The following is an 8,027-nucleotide window of genomic DNA, read 5'->3' as shown; positions in this document are numbered from 1 at the left end:
GACATTCAAGGTTAGTTTACTGACAGTTAACCACGTACACAGTTTGGAAAGCTCTTCGTTAAAATTCAGTTTCAAGTGTTATAAGATCTCCTTTTGCATAAGTTACACTAGTATCATCGGCAAACAAGTAGAAATGAATCTTATTGAAAGATTTATATAACTCAGACCATAGATATACAAGAAAAAATAAAGCAAGGGTCCCAGTACGGAACCTTGAGGAACTCCGCAAAGTGTTTGACTGGCATACGATATATAGCCATTAACAGTCGTATATTGTCTGCGACCAATTAGATATGACTTAAACCAATCATCGATCATTTACTACTGGTGACGAGGATGTGGATTGCAAAGAAGATATTGCAACGTCTATCGAACGTGTAGACTATTTTCGCGGCCGCAAGTTATGTCGAAAAGGACAATAAAGTTGCGACGTTACTTGCTGTGGTTGGAATTGGAGCCAATGTGTATGGAGTTCTTCGCAATTTTCTGGCCCCCCAACGACCGAAAGATCGAGCTCGAGCTAAAAGGAGTTTTGATCGAGCATTACTCTTCACCAACTTGTTTGTGGACTCAAAAACATACAAATCCAAAAATGCATTTGAGACAGCACCATCCACGAAGTTAGCTAGCAAAGAAGATGTTCGTGACGTCATCGCGACCGGAGACGAGTCAGTAAACAAGGTCGGCAAAGTTGCCACCCCAAGGCGTCCACAAGGGAAATCTGTTAGTTGTTTTCGTCGTGGCAAAAAGCATGCTCCGTCAGAGTGTTGGTGCAAGGCCGCTCAGTGTTACAGATGCAAAAAAGGGCCATATTGCCAAGATGTGCAACCTGAAATGTGATACTCACAGCACGCGTTATGTTGAGGATGTTTCGCAGTCAGATACTGCTGATGATGCAATGTGTGGTCTTGTATACTCTCACTTCTAAAGATCAGCGTGGATCGAGTTATCAAGTCCAGCTGTTGTTGGACTGGGCAAACGAGCTAGTGAGAATGGAAGTAGATACATGGATCCGCTGTGTCTATTATTTCTGAACCGGTTTACAAAAAAATATTTCAGCATCTAGGGCCCGGGGGGGGGGGGGGGGGAGAAGGAACTTTAGGAATTTCTGGGTGGGGATGTGCCGCAGCTGGGACCCTGGAACCCTTAGCCTATACCAGAGCTAGTTTCAGCTAGGTTTTGCTACCCTATACTAGAGTAAACTCTCCAAAATCACTCCTATCCTAGAGTAGCTGTTTTCCAGAAACTGAGGTCACTAGCACAGTCTAAAGCAAAGCCAAAACAAAACCTTATACCACAATCACTTCTTTCTTAAAACGAACTTAAATATACTCGTCCAGCAATGCCAAGCACGTACGTACGCATTATCAAGACAATAAATTGTTTAATTTTAAGCAGTATTCATACCACCGATTTCCGTCTGAATCCCGATTTTTGACAGTTAATAATATCCAGTAGCGTTTTATGAAGTCATCTATCAACGCTGTTGAGGCTGAGTCGTGAAAATTTAAACTTGCCGATTTCATTTTTTTATATTTTTGAGTAGCAATTCCTGGTTTCCTTAGTCTAGATAAAATCTTCAACCAACTGGTCAGTTTGGTGAAAAATGATTCCCTATTCTAGACCCAAACGCTCTGATTTATATACCCTATGCTAGAGTAAACTGCTTGAAAACCGTACCCTTCACAGCGGCACATGCCTATATAGCCCATATATGGCAGTACCCTCTCCCCCGCCCGATTTAGAGATGCTTAACCTAAAACAATTTTGTGATTTTCAGAGGCAAAAATTGACTATCCATCATAATATCAAAAAATCATGATAATTTCCTTGTGAAAATTATACTTTGAGCGAGCGATGGTGAGCGAGTTACGTAACAATATAATTTTGTCCAAAATCCAGAACACAAACACATGGTAGTGAAAATTATTATTTTGATGATAATGGAGACCTTTAAACGATATTCCGAGATCTTTTCATTCCTATAGAAAATTGGTCACACATATACTTTTAAACATTTAATCACATAACTTTCTTCTTTAAGTATCCCCCATTAAAGTTAACTTCTCCATATCTGATCAAATTAATAGCCACTTCCCATCGCTATAGTTCACGCCTGAGCTTGTGCTGTTATAAGTTCCACTATAAACTATAGGCTCCCTCAATTTGGCAGCCTCCACCCATTCTAACGAAGCTAGGACAACTCAAATAATATATGCGTACATGATGTCTCTTTCACTCCTGTCATCGCTATAAGATGAACATCATAATAAAATAAAGTCTTCATCTCATCTTTCATTTTAACTGTTTACTCTAACTGAATCTGTCCCAAAGTCAGGGAAGAAAAACTGTGTCCACGTGAAATGACAGAACACTGGACTGTTTTATTCTCAACGTACAGAATGCACGGCACAGCGTATTACTCTCTGAAAACAAAAATTATTCGTAGACAATCCGTGGAGTTCGACATTTGCCAACTTGAATTGCACTAGCACAAACAGATTTGATCTTCATAGCCTTGTAATATACATAATCATAATTTTCTTGAGAGCACCGATTCTTTGAGACAACTCTTTGCACATTCTTTCTGAATGATATGAAAAGAAAATATGTCACAGTCTCAAATCAAGGTCCAAGCCGAGTAGCCGTGCTGACTATACCTGTTTCAGTCAGCATTGTTCGGGTGGATCGAGATGCAAGTAATCATGAATTTGGTCATGGTCGGCTAACTCAGTGAAAACAAATTTTGCAAGCAGGATTTCGTGCTCTACCATGTCGAAACCTCTCGGGAGTCAATGAAAAGTACGCCGCTAATTTAGGGCACCTTCTTTTGGGACCATTCCGGAATAGGAATACTCCAAATAGACGGTAATCGTGTTCTTTTGGAACCAGTTCGGCAGATGCGTTCTTTTGGGAATTGGTATTCCGTGTATTCTCTTATTTGTAAACCGGAATAAGTACAACTGGAATAGCCCCAAAAGAATGCACCCATAGTTTTTGCGTTTGAGGCGAATGGCTGGCCCCCCGGTAGGGTGAGTGCAATGGCCGCCAGACATAACGACGAATCCGTCAAACACAACGGTTCACCTCAAACGGGGGTGTACCAACACGCCAACTTCGCCGGGGAATCGAACCCCGCCCCTACCAACAATTAACAAAAGACAAACACACAAATGAAGAATTGCACCTAGGAGATGCCTCGCTTGACTTACACTCCTAAATGGCAACAATCCGACAAAGACAACAATAAGGACTCAAAAACAACTGGACAAACCAAAACAAGCACGACCCAGCACAAGGGTGAAAAGCGACCCACAAAAGGCCACCCGTCAACAGACTCATCCAACGCCAAGACTTTGGTTCACCCCAGAAAAAAGGCCAGGGCACGCACACGCAACACAAAACCAGAACTTAAATATGAACAACCAAAGCATCATTTTGTAACGAAGCCACCACACCACGACCACCCCACTGACGGACAAAATAACGACGACGGCGGTCAGACCGGAAACGACGGAAAAACAAAGGGAGATTAAACCGAACCCGAGACTTCACACGCTCCATAACATCAACAGCCGAGGGACGAACACCCCTAAAACGAAAATCATTCCGAGCCCCCCAAATACAAAATTTGCAGACATTCAGCATATAAACAAAAACCCGAGGAACCACAGACAACTCATCAGCCGAGAAACCAAAAAGCGCATGACGAACCAAGATAGAAGGACAAAGAGGAGAAGCCAAGAACATAAGAGATTGAAGCCACGACAAAACACTGACAGCCAGAGGACAGTGAAAGAACAAAATTTTAATGTGAAAGAGACTCAACAGGAGTGGAACAAAAACAAGCCGTAGAAAGAGCATACCCAAAACCAGCAAGCCTCTCGGCCGTGTAAAGGACCCCGTGAGAAATTTTCCAACATAAATCAATAACTGGCCGATCCAAATCAAAAAAGAAAAGCTGACGCCAAGTGCAAGACCAATAGAGAGAACCAAACAAAGGAAAGAATTTCTCCTCACAATGAGGAGAGACAGCATTCTCGGACAAAAGAAACAAATAAGCAGACTTCGTAGACATAGTAGAAACAGGACAAAAATCAATACCCGATCCAATACCCAAAGAAGACGCCGTAAGGGATCCTTTACACGCCCGCCAAGTAGTCAACAGAGAAAGATAAAACGGAGGCAGAGAATCCGGAGAAAAACAAAGCGGGGCAGAAAAAACAAGATGCGGAGGAGCGGCAAGCCGGGAAGAAAACCAAAAAACCATGAAAGAGACCCAGGACGACGGAGAAGAAACAAACCGACGAACCCACTGAACATGAAGAGCCATAACCTTACACTGAAAATCCACAACAGAGAAACCACCCAAACAAGGAGACTGAACCACAACACGACGAGCGACCAGGTCCCGCTTACCGCTCCAGAAAAACTTAAAAATTAACGTATTTAATTCCACACTGACCCACCGGGGAACATGGATTAGAGAGGCCACGTACCACACACGGGAAAGGGCCAAGGCATCGATAACAAGTGCCTTGCCCTTATAAGATAACGATCGCTGACGCCAAGAGTTCAAAGCATTTTCCACCGCGGTGATACGCGGCCTCCAATTGTCCTCCTCCAGATTGCCCGGACCCAGAAAAACCCCCAACACCTTCACCTTCACCGACGACCAAGTAATGTTAACCGGTGAGTCAGTGCGCCCATTCCAACCACCCAACCACAAACCTTCGCATTTACCATAATTTAATTTAGCCCCAGACCCCCTCTCGTACAAAGAATAAACATCAAAAACAGCCAAAATACCAGGAACAGAAGAAACAACCAGCGTAGTGTCATCAGCATAGGCAGAAACAACAGGCAAAGAAGACGAAGAACCAGGAAGAGACAAACCAGAAATTAAACCACTAGAACGAATATTACAGGCAAGAACCTCGGCAACTAAAACATAAAGAAGGGGGGACAGGGGACATCCCTGCCTCGCCCCACGAGATAACTTAAAAGAATTTGAAATATGACCATTAACATTAACACAACTACTCACATTATTGTAAAATAAATTAACCCACCCAACAAACGACTGCCCAAAACCCATAGCATATAAGGTAGAACGAAGGAACGTCCAATCAACCCTGTCGAATGCCTTTTCTTGATCAAGAGAAAGAAGAGGAGCAAAAATCAACAACATCACGAAGAAAAGCAACATTTTCCCCAATGAAACGGCCGGGAACACCACAAGACTGATCCTTATCAACAACCAAATGAATAACCTTAAGAAGACGAGCAGCAATAGACCGAGAAGCGATTTTGTAATCGACATTCAACAGGGAGATTGGACGCCAGTTTTTGGGATCGAGACGATCCCCTTTTTTAAACGATAAAGTAATGATACCTCGGCGCTGAGAGTGAGACAAAGAGCCTAAACCAAAAGCAGAATTCAAAACACAAACTAAATCAAAACCCAAAACATGCCAAAATTTTAAATAGAACTCCTTGGGAAGGCCATCACAACAAGGAGCCTTAGCACGGGCCATGCCCTGAAGAGCGGCAAAACACTCCTCCTGGCTGAGAAGACCTTCGCACACCTCACTATCATCATAAGGAAGGACTGAAGAAATGTTGGAAAGAAGCACAGCACGAGCATTAGAGTAACAAGGAGCAGCAGAGAAAAGATCCAAACAGAAAGAACGAAAAACATCACACAACCCATCCTTATCAGTAACCAAAGTACCATCACCAGCTCTCAGAGCCGAGATATTACGGTCAGTGCCGTTTTTCTTTTCGAGCCGGAAGAAATAGGCAGAGGAGGACTCACCCTCCTCCACCCACCTCGACCGGGCACGAACCTGAGCACCACGAGCAACCTCAACATCCATAGCACGAAGACGAGACAAAGTAGAAAGGTAAACAGGAAGGAAAGAAAGACGACCAGAATCAACATGAACTTTTAAATGGGCAGCCAGTTTGGACAAAATATTACGCTCAACTACTTTACTTTTACCACGATTAACACAATAATTTATACTAAAACGCTTAATATGAGATTTGCCGCTGTCCCACCACCCAGTGAGAGAAGAAAAAGAAGACTGACGAGACTACCAATAGGACCAAAAAGTTGAGATGAGGTCGATATACTCGGCCTCATCCAAAACAGAAAGATTGAGCTTCCACAACCCCGGACCCGGAGGAACGGAGTTGGGGAGAGCCCATGAAAAAGAAAGAGCACAGTGGTCAGAAAAAGGACATGGTAGAATGTCTACGGAAGACACATAAGGCACCCAAGCATACGGACAACCGATGAGGTCAATGCGCGATGCAAGGGCCCCATCGGGCCGGAACCAGGTAAAAGCAGAATCATTTGGGTGCCTTTCACGCCAAATATACACCACACAACAATCCGAAAACAACGCCGACAACAAAGCAGAACTTTCACGAGAGACATTAAAAGGACAAGACCCACGGCGATCCCGAACACGGTCCAGGACCGTGTTGAAATCAGTCGCCGCACAAAAGAGTAGGAACAGCAGGATCAACAGAGCCAACACAACGAACCAAAAAAGCGTCACGATCTGGATTACGGTTAGGAGCATAGATAGAAGCAACACGGAAAACAGAACCCCGAAGACCAAACTCAACCAAAACAAAACGACCATCGAACTCGCAAACAACAGACCGACACTCCAAAACCGAACGATACAAAACAACCACACCACGAGAATGATTTGTACCAAAAGAACCAGCACACAAATAACCAAACCGAGAAAACCAAGAAAGAAGATCATCATTAGAGACGGCGTGGGTCTCCTGTAGACAAACCACCGAAGGAGAGAAATGGGACAGCCACTGGAGAAAACCAAGACGCTTGTCACCATCCCTCAACCCATTAACGTTAATGGAAATAACAGTGAGAGCCATAATATAACAAAAAAGTAGTGACAAACCCATGACAAAAAACTAAAAGGTAGCGAGACAACGGTAAAATTAACGGCGCCTAGCAGGGCTAGGCGAAGAAGCACGACGACGAGACCTATGAGGATCCGGGCTTAGACGAGGCCTCTCGTCCCCGGAACGGGACCGAGAACGAGAGGACGGACGAAGAGCCATCCCCGAGCCAGAACTACGAGAACTGACCCGGGGAGGAAGAGGAACGGCAAACGGAGGCGAGGGCTGGGAAGAGTCCCGAACTCGCCCTGAACCAAGATCATCAGCAGAAGACGGCAGGGCCGCCTTCAGCTTTTGTACCATAGCCGATGTTTCCTCTCTAGAAACAAGAGGGGGCAGCTACTCCCCCGAACCACCACGTGTAACCTTAACCGGGATTCTAGACCGCACAGGCCTAGAATCAGAACTCAATGAGGCCGAACCGTCACCAGCCGAGCCCACCACACAAGAATCACCCGATGCAGGTGTTCCACTCAAAACAGACCCCGAAAGGGGAGAGAAAGTAGGGGAGGACTCCATTACTTCCTCCTGAGACTCATCTGCCTGACCGGTGGAAGCCCCCAAAACACTATCGCTGGGAGAGGGATCCAGAACCCTCTCCTCAGCTCCCCTTCCCCCCTCCCCAAAACACTCACAGAACCCTGGCTAGGAGAGGGATCCAGAACCCTCTCCTCCGCCCTCCCAGACCCACTGACCAGCAAAGGCTGGCTTATCACTTCGTCGAGCTGATTATCACGAAGGTCGACACTCATACTCTCACCAGCAGAAGAACCAGACTCTGGGGCAACAGGGGGCTCAACAGAGCCAGGCCCCACAACAGGGGCAGCCTCAACATCAGCATTAAGAACACCATCATTCACGTCATTATCATTATCATTACCATTATCATCCACATTATCATCATTATCATTGTCGCTGTCGACATCAGTAGCCGGGTTACCCGGCACATACCAAGCTGGCTTGGGGCAATTGCGAACAAAGTGCCACGCTTCATGACAGCGACGACATTTACCCTTTAAAGGGCAATCGGCAGCCTTATGGTTGTCATGGCAGATGTCACACACAAGGGGCTGCCCCCTATA

This window comes from Montipora foliosa, unplaced genomic scaffold (assembly GCF_036669935.1).
Source record: "Montipora foliosa isolate CH-2021 unplaced genomic scaffold, ASM3666993v2 scaffold_387, whole genome shotgun sequence".
In the NCBI taxonomy this organism is placed as follows: domain Eukaryota; kingdom Metazoa; phylum Cnidaria; class Anthozoa; order Scleractinia; family Acroporidae; genus Montipora; species Montipora foliosa.
Note: the sequence above shows the minus strand (reverse complement) of the source record.